At 48.9% G+C, this 23,746-nt stretch overlaps 1 protein-coding gene across 1 annotated transcript in view; it reads right to left on the bottom strand.

Moving 5' to 3' along the window:
- Window positions 1-11,798, bottom strand: part of RASSF7 (Ras association domain family member 7) — a 34,937-nt gene extending 23,139 nt beyond the window's left edge. Inside the window, exons 1-2 of the mRNA XM_064714628.1 lie at window positions 11,555-11,798; window positions 10,622-10,941 (exon numbers count right to left, since the gene is read on the bottom strand). The gene's annotated coding sequence lies outside the window, so the exon portion shown is untranslated. The remainder of the gene's footprint in view (window positions 1-10,621; window positions 10,942-11,554) is intronic.
- Between the last annotated feature and the right edge of the window lie 11,948 nt (window positions 11,799-23,746).

The raw sequence follows: 23,746 nt of genomic DNA, 5'->3' as shown, positions 1-23,746 counted from the left end.
CCTTTTTACACCTCTCCTGCCATCTGAAAATGGTGGCAAGCACGGAACGTGCATGGATGAAGGACTGAACTACCCTGGATCATGCCCCCAAGTGCCCACGTGTCAGAGCACTCTGCTGAAAGGTGCTTCTGGTCAAAACTGGGATAAGGGCTTGTGCTCTGGGCTCCTGCACCCCTGCTCAGTTATTATCTCTTTGGGTGAGCTCAGCTTCTTGAGCTGCAAAACTGGGATAATGTTTACTTTGCTTCCAGGGGTGTGGAGGAATAATTAATTAATGTTTATGAAATGCTTTCAGATCCCTGAACAAGAGGGGTGAGATAAGCAGAAAGGGTTCATGAGGTAGGTGGGAAGCGTTACGATGAATTATTGCGATTCAAAGGTAAATTACTGTTATTGCTGCCTAATAAGCAGACACAGCCATTAGCCTCCGACAATCTGGTTTCTAACTCTGTTAGCTCCTTCTCCCCTCCTTCTTCCTAACAAAAAAGTGGTTTCATCTTTGCTAGTCCCACCCAGTTGAAGTTGACTATAATAACCTGATAAACCATGTGAGGCTGACCCTGGTGCTTGTGGATGAGACCTGAAGCAGGACAGCTCTCACCACTGCCATGAGCTTCTCACCTCTGATAGCACCTGGGGGAGAGGCAGACCACTCTTCCTTTGCAATGGGGAGCATCCCCAGACCAGTCTCCCATCCAGCTTCAAGCAGCAAACTTGCTGTGTGAGCTCCAAAGCTTCTGGCAGGTCAGGAGGTGAGGGTGATGTGATCCCACCACTCACAGTTACCACCCCTCAGGTGAGCTGGGAAATGTCCTTGTGCATGCCTCCAGCCCAGCCTTTGCTTAGAAAGGCTGCAATCCCAGGAAGGGCCTTGGTGATGGGTAGGGGGCACAGTGACACGGTGGGCAGGCACACAGGAGCTCGGGACTGCTCTAAGCTGAGCTGCAAACAGTCCTTAGGCACTTCGGCCATCTTTGCCTGGAAACCAAAGCAAACCTGACCTGTTTTAAAGCAGTGTGAGTAATGTGAATCCCGGGCTGGTGTGAGCAGGTTTTTCTGGTTCTTGCTCCAGCTATTCCCCCTCCTTCCCTGCCTGGGCTCCCAGTTTCGAGCTGGGAGGGCACCTGAGCCTGGCACAGCTTCCACCCTTTAGGACACCTTTTCCTGCTCTCTACCTGTGCCATTCCCATTGCCCCTAATTGCTTTCCCAGCACCATGCCCCAGAAGCCACCTGCCAGGTTGTGCTCTCAGAATCCCCCATTACACAGCCAGCCCCACAGCCCCCTCACAGCAGCAGCACTGTAGGTTCTCTCCCACGCCTCGCTTTGCTGGTGCCAGATGTCAGAGTAGAGCACAATCTTGCACCAGCTCTGTGCTTTGCTGGTACCCAAGTAGAGATCTTGGGCAGAAATAAGGAGAGTCCCAAGCCTGGATTGCTTTTGGTACTGACTTGAACATCCAAGACCACATCTACACATAAGCTCGTAAAGTACAAGCAAGCTTTCTCGTTTCTAATTGTCCTTTTAGACTCAAAACCTTTCTTTTAATTTTATTTTTTCCCTACCAGGAAGACCAGTGTTATGTATGAAAACCCCAGTTCAGTAAGACAATTACCCCTGAGCTGGAACCCAACACTGAAGATTTAAGCCCCTACTGGATTTAAGCCTGAGTTTCAGCCCTGTTGAGTCAAAGGTCTTTGGAGAACAGGATTGAAGGGCTAAAATTATTCCAGTGCCTTGGTGCCTCCCTGGAAATCCCGGTCTGGTGGGAAAGCAGCTCTCTCTTTTAAAAGTACAATAAAGTTAACAATAGTTATCCTTAGTTGACCAAGCCCTAACTGGGTCCTATATGCACCTGAAACATACAAATAGTACCTAAACAAAGAAGAACAGAGATTTGTTTGTTTGTTTTTATCTTTGACAAAATTTTCCAGTCTTTATTTTAATTTTAAAGATAAATTGCTATAATCTTCAAGGGACTGATTTCTTATTAGCTATTGATTTTACATGAAGATGGTATTTGTCAGGATAGTTATCTGCTCTCCATGTCCAGAGCAGGATAGGCAACGTCAACTGGAATTCGTTTGGGGAGATAAATTGAAAATAGATTTTATAACCTACTCTGCTAAGAATAAATAGTGCCCAATACTCTACAAAGTATCACTTGACTCAGGTTTTCCTAGTAACTACATAAATCATGCAAAGTCGCTTTTCCATTTGTATGTTAGTGGCATGCCTGAAACAGAAATATCATCCAACAGATGCACATTCAGCATGTATCTTCCTTTCTATTGGAAAGTCAGTAAATTGGCTTTTGCTTCCATAATGCTGAGCTCTTGGCAATTTTTGAGCATAGCCGTACTCAGCACACAGCAGGCAGCTCTAATAACAGGCGACCTAAGCAAAAAGGAGGATTCAGACTGCCCTTGCTCCCTGAGATCTTCCACCTCTTAATAGTCAATATTTGCCTTCAGGCTGTGGGTTACTTAAAGAAGCCAGGCCAGCCCTGTACCAGCGAGGCTTTGCAAAGGGCTGCTCATCTCCTGCAGCGTCTGTGAGCCAGCACTGCCCAAAACACACAGGGCAGCCCCGAGGGGGACATGTCACAGCACATGTAGCTCCCTCCAAACAGCACTGTGGCAAGTCCTGTTTTCCTACCAAGCAACCCCCTTTTCCCCCCAGGCATGGGAAATATGCCTGGCTGCTATTCAGAGTGGGAAACAACTGAAAAGCCAGAAACTTTAGACGGGATGAAGCCTGGATTGTGTCGCCCTCAACAAGTGGGAGTTTTAGAAAACACCACCTTTGTGAAACCAGAGAGAGAAAACAACACAGAGCCTGGCACGGGCAATGAAATATGTATGTACCTAGGACCTCATCCAGCCCTCTCCCGCCACTGCACCTCTCAGCTTTGCATTCAAGGGGCACTGGATCTCATCCAAAAACGATGCAGGGGAACAAATGTAGCCCTGGCAACCCCACCGAGGGCAGGGAGGAACAAAGAGGACCCCCGGGCTGAATTTGTTTCTATTTTTAATCCTTATCTTTACCCATCACCCCCATGCATGGAAAGAGGCTTCTCAGCTGTATAGATTTGCATTGCTATGGGAGTTTGAAGTGATAAAACATTTGGCCTGCCTATTCAGAAGCAATTAGTGATTCAAAGCAGCCTGAGACATCTTAAAGGGGCCTGGTTTTCCAAGAGACAGGTGCTCTGAGCTGACTTCAGGGGAAAACAAAGTTTTTAGACAAAAAGAAGTCACTGGCTGCTTGAAAATGCAATTCCTTCAAGACTGAGTAATGAAAAATAAATATTGCACAGAAAATTCCAGATTAGGCTGGTAAAATCTGGGAGAAGGTGGGGAGATAGGCCTGATTTACAGTGCTGGTAGAAGTAATGTTTATGTATCTGTTGAACACATATAATTTATAATTTTATGTTACAGGTTTCCCCTCCACCACCATGACTAATGCAGGCAGAGCCATCCCCCACTAAGGCTGCCATCCCAGCATCCCTGTCCCAACAGCATCAGCATCAAGACAGAATTTCTCACTCACATCTCCTACCAAGAGAGGAGGTATTTTGTTGAGCATTGCTGCCCTTAGACCTTTACATCCACCTCGGCAAAAGGGCAGCTTACCAGCCTTTGATCTGACTGCAGTGACTAGCACATGCTGCCACTGTTGCAGGGTAAACTGAGGAAAGGAATGAGACCTGCAGCACAGCCCAGGCTGTTACAGGCTCTGGCAGGATGAGAAGCCCTGGAAAGGCAGCATGGGGATGACTAGGTCTCGAGGTCCCTGGGAAAAGCTGGGAAAACCCACGCTAAGGGCAAGATTGCCCATGTAGAGATAGCAGGGCAGGACAAGTTGGTATACAAATGTCCAAAGCAGAGAAGAAAGCATTCACTCTCCATCTGAAGGAGTTGTCCCGTGGTGTCCTCCCCACGCAGCTCTTTTTCTCCCTTTATCACCAGGAGACAGAGTTTCCTGCAACAGGCAACTGAGAGCAAATTGAGGCTTTTGCTTTGTGCTGTGGAGGCTCCAGCTTCTCTCTATCCCCATGCTATCGAGTTATGCTGACACAACCACTGAATTGCTGGGTTCAGGAGAAAAAGGGAGGAGGAAGAGATCGCTAACTTCCATCCGGAGGCGTCTTCTCCTCCCCACTGTACTGTGTACAGCACCTGGACTCCCTGCAAAACCACCCCAGTCAGCCAAAGTCGTTCCCACTACACGTGCCACGTTGCCCGGGGGCTGCTGCTGGGGCTTTGCCAGGCAGAAAACAGCACAAGGAGACTGCAGGAAAGGCTAGGGCTGAGTAAAATCTGAAAGGATTTCTTCCAGAGAGCACTTGAAAGCTAACAGGCCAGGGGGCCACAGCTGGCAGGGGATGCATTTTAAACTGCTTTTTAATCTGAGAGCAGATATATCCATCACCATCTCTAACATCTGTCTGGCAAGCTGCATGGGTGGGGGCAATAATCTCCCAGGCTGTTACATGCAGACTAACTAAGGGAGAAGCCAGGCAGCAGATACATTCAGCAGCCCTCAGGGACTTCCAAGGCAAAGCACTGGCTGTAAGCAGGTGCTGCTCGGCCCCAGCAAGCCATGGAGGAGACCCAGGTGGTGCAGATATGTCCCCTTTCCCATAGCACTGCAGGAATCAAATGCTCTTTGGGGGAAAAAAACACCCTCCCCTACACGCAGCTCTGCAGGGCTTAGAGAGCATCTTGGCCACTCAGCTCCAGGGCTGGCTCAGTGGGGTTCAACACGAGTCTCCTGCTGAAATCAGAGCTTGCAGCACACACTCACACACCTACAGGGACATCTCAACCCCAGCAGCTTTCAGGCTGGAGAGCAGCAATAAAAGGAGAGACAAAAAATACCTTTTCCTACTTCCCAGTCAGGAAACAAAACTCCCAGATGCAGCTTAAATGTAAAATAAACAGCATGCAGATATCAACCTGCATCTTCAGGCACTTATATATCCTCATGCAACTGATCCCAACTGGAGTTTTTGCCCAAGCTACAAAGCATCAAAGGCAGAGGCATGAGTTGCAATCACTTTTCCTGTTCCCAGGCTGTCAAACCTGCATTTCCCTGATCATGAAGAAATCACTTGGCCAAAACAAGGGGCCAGACCTGCAGACCTATTCCAGGTGCTCTTCAGAGCATGCTACACCTGCAAGACCAACCTAGATTTAGGGCAAGATCATAAGCACAAGAGAAATGCAAAAAGCAGCAGTAAGGAGGGAACCGCAGGGCCTCTTGTGGAAGAGGCCCAAGACACCTGTCTGGGGCCAAGCCTGGAAGGTCTATCAGCCCTCATGGCATCTGCTGTGTCTTGTCTCCTCAACAGTAGCTGTTTGTGTGGATATCTCACTTTTCTTAGCACATATACATGCACCATCAGGTTTGAACTCCCACTGTTGCGAAGACATGTTAGAGATGTGACCCTGAAATGCTGGAAAGGTTCAGAAAGAAAAGTGCACTCACAATTTACTTATTAAATCTTAAACCTTGGGACTGTGCTGCTTTTTGAGTTGGCAAATTGGTGTGGGACAAAGAGGCTACTAAAATGCCAGAGGTTATCCCCCTGAATCAGGTGTCAGAGAGGACAATGGCAGCTACAGGAAGGACTTTCCTGGATCTCATAGGACCCTCAAGACCATATAGCAACCACCAGGAAAAATGCACCAGGCAAGAAAGAGGAGGTACAGCAGGACCAGTAGGTCAGAGGTGGTCCTGAAGGCCATCTCCAACCCACTGCTGGTACCACCACTTACCCCCTTCCTGCCAAAGGAAATTTCCACCCACCCTGGTTCACTCGTGTGACAAGTTTTTCCTCCCCTACCTCTGCTCAGGTGTGACTTTATCAGCTGTTTTTCAGCCAAGAGGATGCTTCACACCAAAGGGATCCAGGGACAAGCCTTGTAATTAGGACATGGGTGCCACCCACCAGTTAACCCCTCCTCCTTCCTCATTTAGCCTGGGAAGCATAAAGCTGGGTTTGTTTATATTGCCCATACAACTTAGCATTTGTGCATTCTGCTTTCTGTCTTCAGAGCACTTCAGCAGGTGTTTTGCAAGCTTCTTCCCATCTCCCATATGACAAAGGATTTGGACAGGGGATGGAAGGGGATCAGGGAAAAGGAAAGCTAAACAATTTGCCCCAGAGCAAAAAGAGCTGGGAGTAGATCCAGGATCAACACTCAACAGTTCCTGCCTCTGAATCTCATGCTCTGATCTTTGCTGGTACCTCACTACTTAGATTCAAAGCTGGTATTGTGGAGCCTTGTTCTCCTCTTGGTACCAGAGAGTAAGTTTCCTTTAGATCACACCCACTGGACTGAGTGGTCCTGCACCAGCAATTAAACGATGAAATTTTAAACATGTGGCAGTGGTTTGTAAACTCATGATCAGCACATGTTTCCCTTAAGAGCACCACATGTAAGAGCAGCAAAGGATTCCTCCATTCACACAAGCAGTGTATTGGGGTGGTTAAAGCAGGCAGTGGTGGACTGACAGCCTGCACTCCCCTCTTCTTTGTGCCTGCACTACTCTTGGTGCAGAGAGTAGGACTTGATCAAGGACTGTCCAGCTCTACAAAATCCCTAGGAGAGAAAATGTTTGATTTTTTTTTCCTGCCAGACCAATGCCTCTGCATCAAGCAGCTGGAGAAATGTGTGGGCCAACAAAGAAGAAGGTGGAGCAGCGAGTGCTTGGATCAGGCTGCAGAATGAGAACAGCTTAAACTCCTTTTCCCGTTGCTAGCCATAACAGTGGAGTAGCTCCAGGAATGTCAATGGAGCTTCAGCAGTCTGGAACAGCACTATCATTTCTATCATCCTGTACCTGGATATATCTGGTCCAATTGCCCAAAATTCTTGATATATTGACAACCCTGCCACAGCTTTATTGAAGGCACTTCTGACTCACTAAGTCCCTTAAATCATTGCTGGACCAAGAGCAGCCCCTCTCCTGGGAGTTTCTGGGTCCACAAACTACTTATTTTCTCCCAATCAGTGGAACAGTCTTGTAATGGTGTTTGTTTTGCTGCAATCTTTCATTCTTGCTACAGAGGGAAAGGAAAGCTGATTAACACAGAGAGAAGAGACACACTCCCCATCTTTGTCTTTTAATCATAAGGAAAAATCAAAAGGTTCTAGCAGATAGAGAGCCAACTAATCAGAGTTTTCTTGGTCCCAGACCCACCAAGAATCACCTCTCTGAGGTGAGGTGAGAGCACCACTCTCAGACCCTTTGCTCTGTCAATCCCTTTGTCTCTGCCTGAAGCTGCCATTTGCTCTAGTCCTGTCATTGTGTGTCAAGGCTCTGCCCCTTGCTTTGCTTCGACCCTCCCAGATCTAAAATAGATGTGAGGCATACAGCATCTTTCCCAAAGCCCTCCAGGACCTGCTGATGAAGACTCAAGAAGCATTAGAGGACTCCAGTGTCACCATTGCTTTGGGGACTACTCCTTTCTGGGGTAGGAGAGGCTGGCAATTACAGGGATCAAATCTCCAGCCCTCTGTTTCATGAGAAGGGAGGGCAAAGCAATTTTGGCTTCTCCACTGCTGGGTATGCAGGACAAACAAACACAAAGTGCCAAGGCTGGAGACCGCAGGCACTGGGGAGCCTGAAGCAGCACTGGAGCTGCACTGTAGACAGCCTCAAACTCTGGGGCCAGGTGAGGACTACCAAATCCACATACATGCAGGCTGAGTAATGTCCTGAGGAGCCCAAACAGACATGGAAATGGCTGGGACTTGAGAAATCTTGCCCAAGGGCCAATGGGGCTCTAGCGAGTGACCACACCAACTTATGTAGATCCCACATTCATTAAAAGTAAAATTACTCTCTCCCTTTAATAACATTATTAATGATGTCTGCTGTCCTAGGAACCAGAATTGCTTGGACCTCACATCTGTGGAGGAAATCTGAGCTTATGCTGAAGCCTTCTGGTGAGTGAGCTTTGCTGGGGTCCCTCTGTCACCAGGCCTCTCTGGTGTTTAACTGAGGTTTGGTCTATGCCAGGCCTTCCCAGGGTCAGTCAGTGAGTATGTCTGTCTTTCCTTCCTTCAAAACCCATTTCCACAACACTTGATGGTGTCCTCAAGCAGAGCATCTCTACTTCTCAACAGTGTTTAAATGGTATGAAGAGAAGGAAGGGGCACAGACTCAACAGGCACACAAGTCCTGTCTTTTCTTTAAGATGGCAACAGGAAAGAAAACAGACCAAACATTATTTTTCTTGGTGAGAAGGGATAATTTCCTGTTCATGATTCATCGCTGTCATGTGGAGACAATGACAGTCCTTCATCCTCCTCACAGCTTTGTCTTTAAAACACCACTCATGCCAGCACACCTCTTCAGGTAAGGTGCAATTACCTGGGAGTTCACTGGCTCATCACTAGCAATTATCCAACTGCCCTGTGTCCCATCAACCCACCCTAATCACTACAGCCCTAAAACTCATAGCTCCTACAGTAAATACCGTCATTAAACCTCTGGGAGGGAATTTACTATCAGCCATGGAGTGATTGCTTGCTGGGGTCACTGCAAACATGCAAACTGAACAGAAGGATTGTTATAAAATACAATCCCACTCAAATAAAAGCAGACACTATTAGCAAGCAACAGGCACTGTTTATTCCATAAAATACCAGGAAAGATGAGTTATTTAATGACTGACATGTTATTTAATCAGGGAAAGTCCTGCCTCACTGGAGCTAATGTTCCCAGCTCATAAACTGCTTCAGCTCAATTGGTGGGGAGATACAAAGTGAGCTGAATTTGTTCCTGTTTATGGCCTGCAAGGTGTGGGTATGTTTTCCCCTCTCTTGGGTTTCAGACTGACATTACTGTTCATGGGTTTAATAAAGCCTGAAGAATGTACTGGCCTTAACCCTTCAGAGAAACAAGTCTTATTTGAACTAATTGGAGCAGGGAGAGCTGTTGGTTCAAGTAGGAACATCATCCAGTCCCAAGCTGCTCAATTTAAAAACATGATTGTCAAAAAAAAAAATTAAAATACCCTGTTTAATTCACTAAAGGTGAATTGTTTAATTCACCTTTAGTGAATTTTCATGTTTATTTGTTTTCAGGTTCATCTAGGTCAAACCTCTTCTTACAACACGAGACAGACGTTTTTTCTTAGCTTTCATTTAGATACAAAAAGCATCACTGATTCTCACAGATCTAGTAACTGAGTTTTCTAGGCAGAACCTCTACTGCTGTAAGCCCACCACTCCAAGATTGTAAACTTTGGCAACATTTCAGTATGCAGGATAATTTTTTTAAAAAACTGACAACTTGTGCTACATATTCCCATTTAAACAGAGAAAAATGATGTATGTAACAGGCACGACCCTTTCCCTCTCTCTAATCCCCCCACAGCCCTGGGACAAGCTGACTGTGCTAATCTCACCCCTCCAGGTCATCAGTGCGAATCCAGGTCAGCAATAACATGCTGCCAGCACAACACTCCCTGCTCATTTTGTGATGTCCCTCTGCCTTTCCCTGCCACTGGCATGCTGAGGGACTGCTCTTCTACTATGAGCATGGTACTAGGAGGGACCTCCAAGTCTCATCATGCCTTTGGGTCTGTGGGAAAGAATTGTTCAGGCAGGTCTCAGCCCTATTCTCTAATAAATAACACAAGCTGTGCTCCAAAAGGTCTTGGTGCTGGAGTCTTGGTGTTCCCTCTTCATGCCCCACTTTCAGCAGCAAGACCTGAGTCGTGGCACTGCTTTTCAACGTGCGCCACTGAATCCGTGCAGGACACCAGCCCTTCGACAAGCTCACCCCCTGCCACTGAGCCAGGAAGCTCCTCTGGGATGGCTGTTACCCTGTGGAAGTGGTTTCTCAACTGGGACAGCTTGGATGTGCCCTGTCATTAATGGCTGGCACGTCTTTTCACAGATATGTCTCTGCTGGTTTTGACAGGTGCAAAATGGGCTGTGCTGAGTGCTGCCTCCCCGTGCCGGCAAACCTCTTACCCCAGCCAGCTCCTCACATCTCTGCTCGCATCTTCCAGGCTTAGGGAAAAGCCTTTTCTTTACAGCATGCCCCTGCACACGGCTGAGCCCTGAGCGCCCTTCCCTCCTCACCCCCAAGCTCCAGAGGGACGGGCTGCAGGAGGGTTACGCTGAGGCAAGAGCAGAGCAGCTCTCTATCAGCAGGAAAAGCTGCTTCATTTCAATGTAAAGCCATCTTCTTTTAGCACATCTCAGAGCCCCGGGGGCCCTGCAGGGCTTTGTGAATTTGACTAATCAGGAGAACCCAAAACTAGCCAAAATTACTCGTTCCTCTTGGGGCAGGAGAGCTGACCACACAACTGTGGGAAGGCGCTTTGATTCCCCTGTCCCTGCGCAGCTTTTCCCCAGGCATCCCTCCCCCAAACCCCACTGCATGGTCTCTGTCAGTGCCCCAAACCCCGGTGATTTCCCCATCCCTTCCCCCAGGTGCACCAGCTCCGCTGCCGTGTCTGTGCGGAGCGCAGGTGCCGCTCGCTGACCGTGCGGAGTCCCTGCCGGCGGCCCTCGACACTCACGGCGTGGAACTGCACCCGGCTCGGGGCTCGGGGCTGGGGCACGGCCCGAGGGCACCCAGGGTACCTGCAGGAGGGCCGGGCCCTGCGCGCTGCTCCTCGCCGCGATGCCCCGTCGCTGCCCAGCACCCGCCGTGCTCCCGGAGCCGAGTGGGGACGGGAAAGTCTGGCTCCTCTGCTTCTCGTTGCCAGGACACCTTGGCGTTCAAACCTGAGCTGGGACCAATCAGCCCCGGGGCTGGGGAGCACCAGCCCCACGTCATCCACTGCTGGCGTTGATTTGAGCGAAAAAGCGTGACAGCGGTCACAGAGCCCGTGGGGAGCTGCCTTTGTGCGGGTGGGCTCTGCCCCCACCCCTGCCGCTCACTGGAAGCCTCTTCTGTCGGGCTGCGGAAAACAAAAGGGACGTGGGGAAAGGAAGGGAAAAGAGCACTTCTTCCCAACTGCCAGAACTGTGTTTGCAAGCCTGGGTTCTTCTGCGTGTCCTCTTTCTCAGCGTCCCGGCCCCTATCCCGGTGGTCACCTTACCAGGGAGAGCCTCCCGGTGGTCACCTTGCCGGGAGCGGTGTCGCTTTCCCAGTACCGGCAGTGTGCTCCCTGTGCCCCGGTGCGGCCGCTGCCACCTGCCTGGCTCTGCCCCAGACGGTGCAGCGTGGGTGCAGACCCGCAGACCCACGGCTCCAGGGATGCTTTCTGGCCTGGCTGCAGTCGCAGGGGCATGTTTTTTCTCCCAGCCAGCCCCTGTAAGATGTTTTTTTACGGAGCCCAGAACTGGAGCCTTAAGCCCCTCATGAGCACAGAGGGCTCAGGTGCACAATGCAAACAGTCCATCTTTGTTAGGGAAACTTTCCTGTCTGACCATTCAGGAAGTACTCTGGCCATCACACTCCCAAAGGGTCAGACAGGAAAGTTTCCTTAACACCCCAGTGCTGGCTTCTCTGCTCAAACATGTGCAGCTGCTGCCAAGGTGCAACACCTGAGTGAAAGATGCAGCCATCACCTTGTTTCCTGCAGTGCCGGAGGTGGGAACTGGTGCATCTTGACTCCTCACAGACAGAGAGGGTTCTTTCCAACCTGCCAGGCTCCTTCCCAAGGTACAGGTGCCTGGGTAGATTCTGAAGAGAGATCTCCACATCACCTTGGTGGTGGTGTAGAGGGATAGATAACAGCAACCCAGGTATTGTGGCAGAACTTCTCCCCTTGAGCTCCCTGGACCCTCCAACCCAGGCATCTATGTGGATCTCCTTCCTGCTCAGGAAATAATAGTTGTAGGACAACATCCTTCACACCCAGACCACATGCTGAGCCTTTGGGATAAGGGCACCTGGCTTCTGCCAACTCTGCCCCCTGTCATTTATTCTCCCCAGAAGAAGACCACTGAGGTTTTGCCAGGTCACAAGAGAAGGTGACCTGAAGAGGGGTCTGAGCATGCTGGAGGGCGGAACCATAGGATCAGCACATGTGGTGCTGTGCCTGACTCACTTCCCCATTATACCATGTCCCAAACACCCATTTCACCCCATTAATTAGCCATGCTGCTGAGGTGCTATGCAGCCCTGTGGCCAGCACTTGGGCTGGTTTCCTTGCCACCCCACGCCAGCAATTAGCGAATCCAGGCTGGCTCCTCCCCCCACTCTGCCCTGCAGGTGGATGTGGATGAGCTGTAGCAGCCTTTTCCCAGTGACCCCACATCTTGCCAGTACAGCACCAGGCAGCCTGACTGCCTTCCCTGTCTTTGGGCTCAATACAGCTCCTGGTGAAGGAGGTATGATTTAATTAAGGACACTATTTCTGCAGAAGATGGTCTGTGTGAAGCTGCAAAGGTCTTGAACTCATTAATTTTCAGGACATACCTGCAGTTAATTTGTGGTGACTGTGGAGCAGACAAGCACACAGGGAAGTGTCTGTGTGGCTCTGAGGTTGCTCTGCTCATCCTCAAGACCAAGCCTCCAGCAGTGCTGGTTAGACCACAGTTACAGATGTCCCTTATTTGGCTCAGATACCTGAGTTCTCCATTGACTTGATGGGGCAGGAGAAGGTGAATGACAATCGCAGAAAGTGATGGGAAGGATTCACCCCCTCATTAGCTCCATCACCCCAATTACAAAGCTTGGGGAGCATGTCAGCTGTCAGGGTTACAGCTCCACTGCCAAACAGAGCAGGAGGGTGAAAACATTGACATTTCTGGCAGCCTTCCCAAAGGGAACAGACAAAATGGCAGGAGATCGGGTGTGTGTCAGTATGGAGCCCAGTGGATATGGAAGGACATCCCTATCAGTGCTGTCAGTGCTTTTAACAGCAGGTTCCAAGGGCTGAACAAGGCTGTAAGACCTGGCTGTCTGGGCACTGCCACGGTGTAGCAACACCCATGACAAAGGCAAATAGCAGCCTTGGCCAGTAGTGGGGCTTGGGGATAAGGCTGTCAGAAATACTGAGCTGCGGCTGTTACCAGCATTTCTCCCACGGAGAAAAAGCCATTTCCTAACTTGCACATGATTTAGAAGTGCTCCCCTTTATCCCCAACCCTTTCGGTCCTCACCTGAGACAAGAGTGAACTTCCAGCCCCCCAGTTCATCATCTCTTATCTCAGACGAGGTTCTCGGTCAATGGAAAAATCCTACTTGAGAGTGGTTTCTCTCTCAGGCGACTGACTCAGCCCCTGGAGGTGCCATCTTCCTCCTCCTCTGCTGCAGCAGGAGCCAGGTACAGCCAGGCACAGCCAGTGCCTCGTGTTAGATGGGAGAGGAGTCCTGCCTCCAGGCACAATCAGAGGATGTGAGATACCAAAATACTCCAGAGGGCCTGGGCCTCGCTTCTTGGCTAGGAGCCACCCCTGACCAGCCCCACACATTTTGTCCAGGCATGGGCAGCACTGGTGGATTGTGTAAGAGAGCTGGAGGGGCTGGAAGAGGGCCCAGCAAATATTGATTCAATTCTTCATTCAATGCATGTTAGAGTGAAGCAATTCAGAACTGTTCCATCAATTCAGACTGGCATAATAACATTAGCCAAAAAACTCAGGAACTTGGTCCATCTTTCCTAGCAGATCTATTATTCTGAATCATTCCCTGAGGAACAACAATACAATTATTGTTGCCTGATACACCAAACCCAAAAATCCTAAAAGCCTGAAAGCCAAAGGTTTTGTTTTCATTTTCCTCTGGAGAAGAATACCTATGGGAATGTGCCAAAGAATCAGTTCCTTGATTATTGATTATAAAAGAAGAAGAATAAAGTAAAATTAACTACATGTATCTGATAAGAACATTAAAAAATAATTTAAAAATAACACTTGCAAACCCCTTTTAGCACTTGGAGCAACCAGAGCCAAGGAAAATGACAGGGCTAAGAAGCAATTTTGTGTTGGCACTGCCAATGTGGGAACAGTGTGCAGGGAGGGAACTGTGATCCCCACCTTTCCACACATACACTGCACCCTTAAAATAGACTTGACTTGAAGTTGTGTGTTTTTCACAGTCCAATAACACCTTCTACAAACCTATGTCCATTTCTGCCCTCTCCAGCTCTCAAGTGATCATCTCTTATACCCCATGCTTTTGGCTTAGGCCTATGTATTCCTTGGAGAAACTCCTCCAAGGTGGTATTCTCCCTCTTTCCTCATTTCCCCCAAAGGGTCCTCCTTTCTCATCAGATTTATTTTTCCACATGGCCAGTGGGAACTGAAATGAAGGTAAACACACATATTCATGCACGTCTCCATCTCTATATCTATCTGTCTCACAGGTAGGATGCAAACCCTTCTGAAAATAACAACTTTAACCATGGCAACGCACTGCAGCAACACAAACACAAAGCTACTGAGGTTGTAAAAAGGCTGGAAAAAAGAACAAAAGGAGGAGAGGGACTGGGTCCATTGAGGCCTGTTAAAGGCCAGGCAGCTGGATCTTGGTTGAGCAGCCAGTCAGCAGGGTTGGTATCTCTTCTCCCTATTTTTCCTCCCTTTGTATTTACATTTCCTTTTGTACTTAACATCTTGCTACATGGAGGTCTTATTCCATTGCCTCCGCCTGCACTGGGCTTGACTGACCTGGAGGAGAGCTTCCTTCCTTGTGCTCCAAGCTGTTACAAAGAAATGTTACAAGTAAAGATCTTGGCTCCCTGAAAAATCTCAGTGCTGCATTACTGCATGGTCTGATGGAAAAACCAGACCTATGGTGAGATGCCATCATCTCAGCTCCACCCTCCTCCTCTAACAGAAGCTGCATGGCTCAAGCCATGAAACCAGCAGCCTCTTTTTGGGATATGGGGTACCCAAGCCCCCTGCATGGCAGATTCCATCACCATCTTGCTGTGCTCCAAGGACAGCTTGGATTGTACCTGCCAGCTGGAGAAACCAGAGCCCTGATTTACTCATGGAGAGGATGGAGACCATTGCTGGTATGGAGCACAGAGGTCCTTCCAGCTGCACAGAAAGCACCTGCAATGCAATCAGGGCACTCCTGGCACACTCCAAGCCTTCAGTGAAGACTCTGGCACTGTTATGAGAGGCTCTGCAGGGCCAAGGCCCTGTCCAGCAGAGCTTGCAGGCCAAAGGGACAAAATCGATGGGAGGTAGAAGAAAGCACATTTTGTGAACAGCACTTTCCAAAGATGATGGAGTGGAAGGGTTAAGTGACCCCAGTGGCAGAAGTGGTCACAACCCCACTGCTGTTTCACCCTCCTGTAACTGCTAACCCAGTTTAAGACACAGCCAGGAACACAGGACTGGCACCTGGTCTGGGTGGGAGGTGAATCTGGACAAAGCTGCAGACCTTTCCTAGCTACAGCTGAAATGTTATAATTTTTGGATGATTTTGCCTCTGTGGTGACTTCAGACCTCCTTTTAAAGGGTGATGTGGGTTGTTTTGGTTATTCTTGGTTAAAACGCAGTGAGCCTTTGCAGTCTTCAGAGTGAAGGAGATGATGATGATGATACTGTGTGCAGACAGTGACACGGGAGATGGCATCCATGGCTTAGGAAAGCTGTTCCTGTGCAAATCAGGGAGAGAAGCACCTTCCAGGGTAACCAGTTAGCAAAGCTGGTGCCAAAGGGTTAAAGGGTTTTAGTGAAAGCACAGGAGAGACTAAATGGATCGGAGAGTAAAAATCCAATTAGGAGATCTAACAGGAAGAAGCCAAGCCCTGAAACAATAAAGATAATAGTTTTAGCTGCCAAAGAAAAGATTAGAGTGAGAGCAGATTTGTGGTGGGACCAGGAGGAAGGAAAAACTGTAGCAAAAAAAAACGCAATAAAAAATATAAAGAGTCGTTATTTCTCAAGACAGATTCACATGACAAGTTCATGTTACAGCTTCACCTACAGCAAAGTTCATCTCAGGACCCAAACTGTGCAGCTGGTTCTCACCTTTGCAATTGGCTGAATGCCTTCAGAGAAGTTTGAAATTCCAATTTGAGTCCATCTCGGGCTTATCCGCATGAAATAGGCTGGGAGTGAATTGACCACAGTGAGGTTTGGTTGCTTATTATGCTTTACTATGTAATCATGTACATACATTTTACCTGGGATAAAAGCAAAGGAAAGGAGCTGGATCAGCCCTGCAAATGTTCCCTTCAGGTCTCAGACAATGCCAGGCTCTCACCTACAGTCCCTTACAGACCATGGGTCTCTGCAGGAGAGCCAAGCAGATTTCAAGCTGGGAGGATGGATTTGCAGTCAGGAGGGAGACCCAACACTCATAAAAACACCCAGACAACACCCCTACCCTTCCAGAAGAGAAAGAGCCCTGGATCAAAAAAACCCCAACACGAACTCAGAGCTGGTTATGTGTGGTATGTACTGCCAATTACTTACGCAAATGGGATCACAGGAGCTGGCACAGCCTGTGGCCAAGAAACAGCAGCATCTGGAGAGAGCCAGGGCTGTGGGGCAGGCATGTCTGCCAAGCCACTGTGCTGACCTGTGCCCCAAAAGGCACCTCTTTGAAGCCTCAAATCCAAAATATAATAGGGCAACACCGAGAAAGGGATGAAAGAGGATCAAAGCTCTGGAGGAGCCCTCCTGCAAGCAAGGACTTGTGCACACCAGGACTTCTCAGTCTGGAAAAGACATGGCTGGAGAGGTTATGGCAGAGGGCTACAAAGTCAGGCATGGCCCAAAGAAGGCTGACAGGGATTTGCCTTGCTGCCTCTTCCCAGTGCAAAAACTGGGGCTAATTCAGAGCATGTAGGTCCTTGTGTGGTGGGGGTCAGAGCTGGGGAACTCCTTGCCCAAGGATGCTGTCAGCTGTGAGTATTTGCATGAGTTCAAGAGAAGATTAAACCAGTAGATGGAGAAAACATAATCTGGATTAATAAACGCAGACAAACACTGTTTACAAAGCCTGTGAGACTGTGCTCTTGACCTGTTTTAGTAGCAAATGGTGAGGGGCAATATGGGTCACACTCAGCCACATAGACCTCACTCCTGGAGGCAGTAACAAGGGGTGAGAATCAAAGGAGTGCTAATCAACACACCCCTGGGAGCACCTACTTCTCCCTGAAGCCTTAGGATGCTCAGTAATTCAGACCCTTGATCTGGCTTAGTGCAGGAGTTTCTACTTCCTCATGGCTAAACAGCCCCATGGATCACAGCCTTGTCCCAGGATCAGAGCTGTTTATCAACAGGAAAGCAGAACACTGAGTGATTTCTCCCTATAGTGTGTGACCTCTGCCTACATCAAAGAAACTCAACCTCAACCAACTTATTTCTAAAGTGTGACTTGTTATACTTAGAACAGAGGTCCTCCCACTGAAGAATCCCACTGTGCCTTCAAAGAATCATCTATCTCTCACACGGTTCAAGCTCCATCTCCAAGCTCATGTGATCCCGCTCAGCCCATGGCCATGGCCGTGTTCCTCCACCACCAAAAGCACACTGCTCACATCAGTCAGCATAAAGCCACCCACCTTCCTCCTCCCACCTGCTTGTCAGATGGGAACACACTTTTGCCAGCTCCCAGATGGGAAGAGCAAACTTTTGCCAGCCCCATGCCAACCCCAGGGCAGCAGGTCTCCCTGCCAACTTCAGGTGTGCTGAACCATGTTTGCCAGCTCAGGCAACCACAGAGCTTTCATGTTTAATCAAGTGAAAGCTGCAAGGGCCTGGGGGCAGTAGATGTCTGGCTGTAGGTCAAGGTGCCCATGTGCTCCTTGTCCCTCCCATATTATTTCTTCCTCAACCATCCCTATGACCTTGCTTTGTACACATGATGGGGATGTGGGATGTGAAACCAGAAGCTGCAGTCTGGCTTTTATGGCCTTGTGGGATCCCCAACCCCAATAAGAGGTGCCAGGCACCAGCCAAACCTGTGTTGTGTCTGTGTCTTGTGCCTGTTGGGAATCACCTCATTCTGGCACAGAGGAGGACCTCACAGAGATGTCTGTTCAAGTTCTCAATAAGCCAAAAAATGCTAGTGTCTCTGCCTGAACTATGTTTTGTCAGCTCAAGGACCCTGACCCCAAAGCACAGCACTGCAGAAGCTGTGACAAACCTCTGTCCCTGCACACAGCAGAGGAGAGCTGTTTGAACTGGAGCTCCTGCACTCCCTGTGCAGGACAGAAATCTTGCCTAAGCCAAATGTTAATGAGATGGCACAGGCTCTGGGCAAGCTTTGTGTTTTTTTTCCTCCTGGATTAAGCAGCGGCATGTGAGGATCATGGAGCTGAAAGGCTGACAGCTGAATGTTAACATCAGGTCAACAAGCCTTTTCTTCCTGCCTTTCAGTCCTGAGATCCCAAAGTGGGAGGGTTACTTAAAGCAAACATTTTTAAAAAGGCAATTCTCCTTTCTTCCCTGTCTCTTTCCATTTCTTGCAAGGAAACTGCCCTGGGTTTGAAAGGCAGATTGGATGTTGCTTTTCCATGAGCATCCTTTTTCAGGATTTGGGAGGAACAGCAAGCCATGCCTCTTCTCCCATCTGAAGTCCACTGGTCTCCCTTTCCCAGGACTAACTCACACCTACACACCTGCAAGTGTCTGCAGGCACCTGATCTGCGTGCAGAAAAGCAGGCTTCAGCTCCTGACTCTGCAGCTGATCTGCTCGGAGATGCCAGGCGTGTTGCTCACAGCCTGACTCAGCCACCCTTGGATTTCCTTCTATTGCAGAAGCGTAACTGAGGTCTCGGCTCCGGTGTCTCTTCTCCAAAGCCAAGGTTTTCGCCCTCCCCTGATCCTCCTCTGGTGTGTGCTGAGATAGTGACATTCCCAAAGGAGCAGTGGTTTCTGTTTGATCATCCGGGTGGTACCACCACTCAAACACCACAAGCGGCTTCTTTGCCCCCATCCTGGTGTGCAGAGGACCGGAGGTGCCCTGGCCTGCTCCCAAAACCACCCATTCCCATCAATGGTGTTAAGGACAGCAGAGCAAAACATGGCACCTTAAGGAGCTTTTTGCAAGGCACAGTTGGATGACTCAATTACTACACACCTTTTGAAGCAGTGTTCCAGCAAACACTGGATGCACTGGATGGGGGGCTCCAGGGCAGTTTCTCCTGCAAAGAGAAGTGACTTGGGTTTCCTTTTTTCCTAAAGGGATCCAGCTGGGCAGGGAGGGAACTTCAGAACCACAGCTGTCCAAGCTAAACCCAGTCAAATGTGCTATGGGGAGGAGAAGTTTCCCAATGATTCCCACTGCCTGCGCTATGGACACATCAATCCTGAGGAAGATGGGAAGAAACAGGAGGAAAAACAAGTCATAAACCACCACAGATGATTCTGTCATCACCTTCTGGCCACTGCCTTAAGCATTGCTATCATTTAGATATTACATTGATTTAAAGCTGTTGGAGTAATCAAAGTGGAACAACTTTCCCAGCCATTGTTTTTTCACATAGACACAGGCAGACACACAACCACCCACTCCCATGTGTGTGTGTATATATATAAATACATATATATATATGTGTGCAGACACACACACACACCTGTAAAATTGAAGCATGATCCTTTATGTTTCTGTAGCTTATTCTTGCCTGAGAAGGAGGTACTAATACAGATTCTTAAAAGATGTCTTACCAAGACTTGCACCCCTGAAAAGGCAAAACTATTTCACTTTCAAAACACCTGCTACACTTCCTGTGGGTCTTTACACCAATAGAAATGTCATGTATCCTTTCAGAAAATTAATCCAAATAATTAAGACTGCAAATCTAAATTAGTGGAACCACATTAATTCTTTCTGTATACACTCTCATCTTAATTCAGGTTAATTTGTAATTTGAAAAAATCCTTAATTAAATTGAAGGGACCATTAGTCCATTATGTTCCAAATGACACTGTCAATACAGCTCTTGGCTGATTTTAAATTGCCCGTCATAATTACACCGGAACAGAAGCACCTGAGAGTTTCTCTCCTTTTTGGGCAGACAAGAAGCCCTCAGGGCCTGTGAGGGGACTTGGGAACAGTGATAATCCATCCAGGCCTTTTATTTAAACCTGGTGCTGTGGACAGACCCACTTGAACAGAAAAATGGCCCTTTTGGGCTCTCTATCCTCTAGTCTCAGCATCTTCCCACCTCCCTGGCACCTGTTGATCTCTGATGGAGCTTAGGAAAGGAATCACTCACTTCCTAAGGGTGTGTGGGGAGGGAAAAAAACCCAGTGCAAAACATAATTCAACAGAAGTACAAGTGACATGACATGGGATAATCATTTGGGCAAATGGAGGACAGAGTGAGTTGTTTTTGCTGGAAAAGTCAATTGGGCAATAAGAAGAATTTCTACAGAAAAGATGCTTTTGATTATAATCTGTGATATGGGTCAACAATGCCTTGTTGGACAGTTTAAAACAGGTCCCTTACATGGTTATCTCTGCTCTGTGCTGGTAATGCTTTTCAATAAAAGTAAGCAATGCTCAAAGAGAGCTGCACAATCAGATGGAGAGTAAAGTGATGAGGTGTGCTGGTAAAGGAATTTGGATCATTTTGCCTAGGAAAGGGAGGGCTTTCAAAACAGAAAGGGCTGTGATGGACACCAGGGCTGGTGCAGACAGAATTAAAGCAATGCTCTGCATTTGGGGCAAGGGCACTCTTGGCTAGGAGCAGGGAAACACCTCTATGTAGCTGTCAGGACAGCAAAAACCAGTGCCAGTGCTGCACTGGTGGGAAGTGGCAAGGGAAAACTCAGGAGAACCAGGACAGGGCTGGGCAGCATGATGTCACCTCCCCATGCCCTTTCCCCTTGCTCCCTTCCTCCCAGCCCAACAAAACCTCATGTTTCATTTGACTCAGGCAAGGAAAAAACACAGGGAGTTAGCAGCCTGGTGTCATGACAAGGCAGGTGGGAGCAAATAACAGCAAAGAGCCTATAATGAATTTATCTTTGTGTTTGGAGCTCATTGTTGCCAGCTGCATTTCAGTCACTGACCATGTGGTTTGTGTCATGGAGATGCTGCAGCCTGAAAAATTAGGGAACAAGGAACAGTAATTCTACCTAGCTCTCAATATTTCCATTTAGATCAGCATCCCTTAGCCTTGCATGCTGTTGCTAGCTGATGAAGGGATGGAGACTTTTCCTAGAGCTACCAGCGTGGAGATGAGACTACAAAATTATTCCGTTCCCGCATGCCAAAGGCACAGACGATTACAGTTTTTCTTCTGACTCCTACTCATCCCGCCTCATAGAGATCAGATTAATCGTGGCACATGATCAAAGAGATTGAAATGAAGAAACTAAAAGCCAAATGTCTGCAGTTACACTGCTGCAAAACCTGGGTGCAGATAAGGACTGTAATTTTGCTGTGCAATTGCCTGGGCTCAGAGAAGTGAGGAGCACAGTGCTAACCCCATGTGTTTTTATCCCAACAAATACCCTGGCTGCCCTGTTTCAATGAGAACTCTGTAAACACATTGCTATCCTCAAGAAAAGAATTCCTGCCTTTCTGGAGAGTAAGAGCAAGGCGTGAGACCCGTGAAAATGAGCAGAGCTGCAAAGAGACTTTGCCATGCAGCAAATACACGTGGTGGCTTCGAGCACTTGTGGGCTGAAGCTCCTGCACACAAAGCTCTGCATGTCCCCAGGTCACTGTGGGGTCACTGTGCAGGAGAACCTCCCCTGCACCTGAGCACCAGCATCACACCACACACAAGCCCCTAAATGCACCACCCTTTTCCTGGACCAGAGCAGTTGCTTTAATGGAGGATTGCCTCCCTGTAAGGGAAACTTGGCAGTGTGGGGCACGTGTATCCCACCCACTCCCCCTCCCTCTCCTTCTGCTCCTCCTCTCCTGCTCCTGGCACACCACCCACAGGCCCCACTCTGGCCACCCTCGGCAGCTCCTTGGAGAGCTCCTATGAAGCAGAGCCAGATGGAGCTGCCAGCTCTCCCTAGGAGATGGCACAGGCTTTCCAAGCCGCCTCTTCCTGGGGCTGCCTACTCCTGTGTGGGAGGTGCGAGTGAGGCACGTGTTGCTTCCCCTGGTGAGCTTTCCTCCAGTGTGTCCCAGTGCCACTACTGAAGCCTCTGCTTGGTGGTCCTGCACAGCTGCCAAGCATCAAAGCCAGCTCAGATAAGCACTACATCACCTCTTCCAAAGGCCCTCTGGGTGGGGCACAATTCAAGGCAAGCATTGCAGCTGGTGACCCAAAAGCCAAGAGCTGCAATTTCTGTGGTCACCCCAAAGTGTGAGAAGTGTCTGTGTGCACAAAACTCCCGTCTGTGGACCCTCACCTTGCCCACTATTGCTTTGAAGTGGTGCCAGCAGCAGAATTCCTAGCCTGGGAAATGAAATTCCTGGGAAGGCCCACCTTCTTGCACACTCCCAATTCTTATTCCCACTTACAACTTTGGGAGGACCACAGGGAAGATTATCCACCACTGCTCCTTAGAAAGACCTGCCCTAGGTATCCTGTGCGATCTGCTGCCTACAAGGACAGCTGGCAGGTAGCAGGGGAAGATGTCACCTGCTGTGATATGTATCAGATGTGCAGATGACATTTGTGCAGGGTGAGAAGAGCCAAGACCACTGTGGGCTGATGGCTCTGGCAAATCCCATCCTTAGGTAAAATTCTGTCCTTAATTCTCAGCATTTTACTATGTCAGTAACGGCTAGCACACATAAGAGAGGAAGCACAGGCACCCTGCCTGCACTGCAGATTGCCAAATATGAATTCAGATGCTGGCCATGCTGCAGAACCTTTGCAGGCTGCTCTGTGGGGCTGTACCACAGTTTCGAGCCTGCTGCAACCAGAGGTACCAGCACTGCTGCCTTTGGAGTATGGGAAGTGACCAGTATGGGACTGCACAGGAGCAAGCAGGCAGGTGTCAGATTTTCAGTGCTTGGGAAGCAGAATGCAGCCTTTTGTAGGCTGGATGGGTGACACTGCCTGACACACACTTGTGTGTTTCTCACTACCACCATCAGGCTGTCTTTACACATTTCTGGGAATCAGCATCTGTGCCCAAAAAGCACTTCTGGCCTGAGTAGCCTTGCTGACTGGGGAAGGACTGGAATGCTCAGGGATGCAGCATTTCCTTTGTGGGGAGCAGGCAGCAACATCTCATCCTGACTTTTTTCATGGTGGGCTTTCAGCAATCAGAAAAATTGGAGGCAAAATTCTCTTGTAAAAGGAGAAAAACCCTTTCACACCCAAAATGGGAAGCCTGAGTGCTTCCCTGGGCCCCAGGGCTGCTGTTGAAGGTCTGTTATCTCCTTGGGAGCCACCACCACTCTTGCACAGTAGGAAGGCAGGCAAATGGTTTATTTTAGTGATGTGGACTTGGTCCACCTTCTGGGATGCCACACCAGGCCTAAGGTCACCACCTTCTCCAGCAAGAGGGCTGAGGGGATTCCTAAGGTCCATTGTGACAAAGGGTGGAAGTTGTCATCTGCAGCAGACCCCATGAGTGACAACAGACACATGATAATAAAACAGACACACAAGAAAATCCCTTTCACCCCCTCTCCACTGGCCTTCACCCAGGACACAGGGTGCGTCCCTTCGCTGGCTCAGCTTTCTCCATGGTAACAGATGGATGTCACTGTCCCATCCCCCCTTCGTGATGCTGGGCTGGGCAGGGGGGAGACAGATGGCAATGGAGGGGAAAAGAGTCCAGATCCTCCTGAGTGGCAAAAATTGCAGGAATCCCTGATTGCTGTAGCCAAGACATTGACCCAGAGCCGTGGGAGGGAGGGAAGGTGGAGGCGCGTGGCTCTGCTGAGCCCGGAATAGCAGAGCAGCTGTTAAGTTATCACTT

Source organism: Zonotrichia leucophrys, chromosome 5 (assembly GCF_028769735.1).
Source record: "Zonotrichia leucophrys gambelii isolate GWCS_2022_RI chromosome 5, RI_Zleu_2.0, whole genome shotgun sequence".
NCBI classification, from domain to species: Eukaryota; Metazoa; Chordata; class Aves; order Passeriformes; family Passerellidae; genus Zonotrichia; species Zonotrichia leucophrys.
The sequence above is the reverse complement of the archived record's forward strand: the minus strand, read 5'-3'. Positions and strand labels throughout refer to the sequence as shown.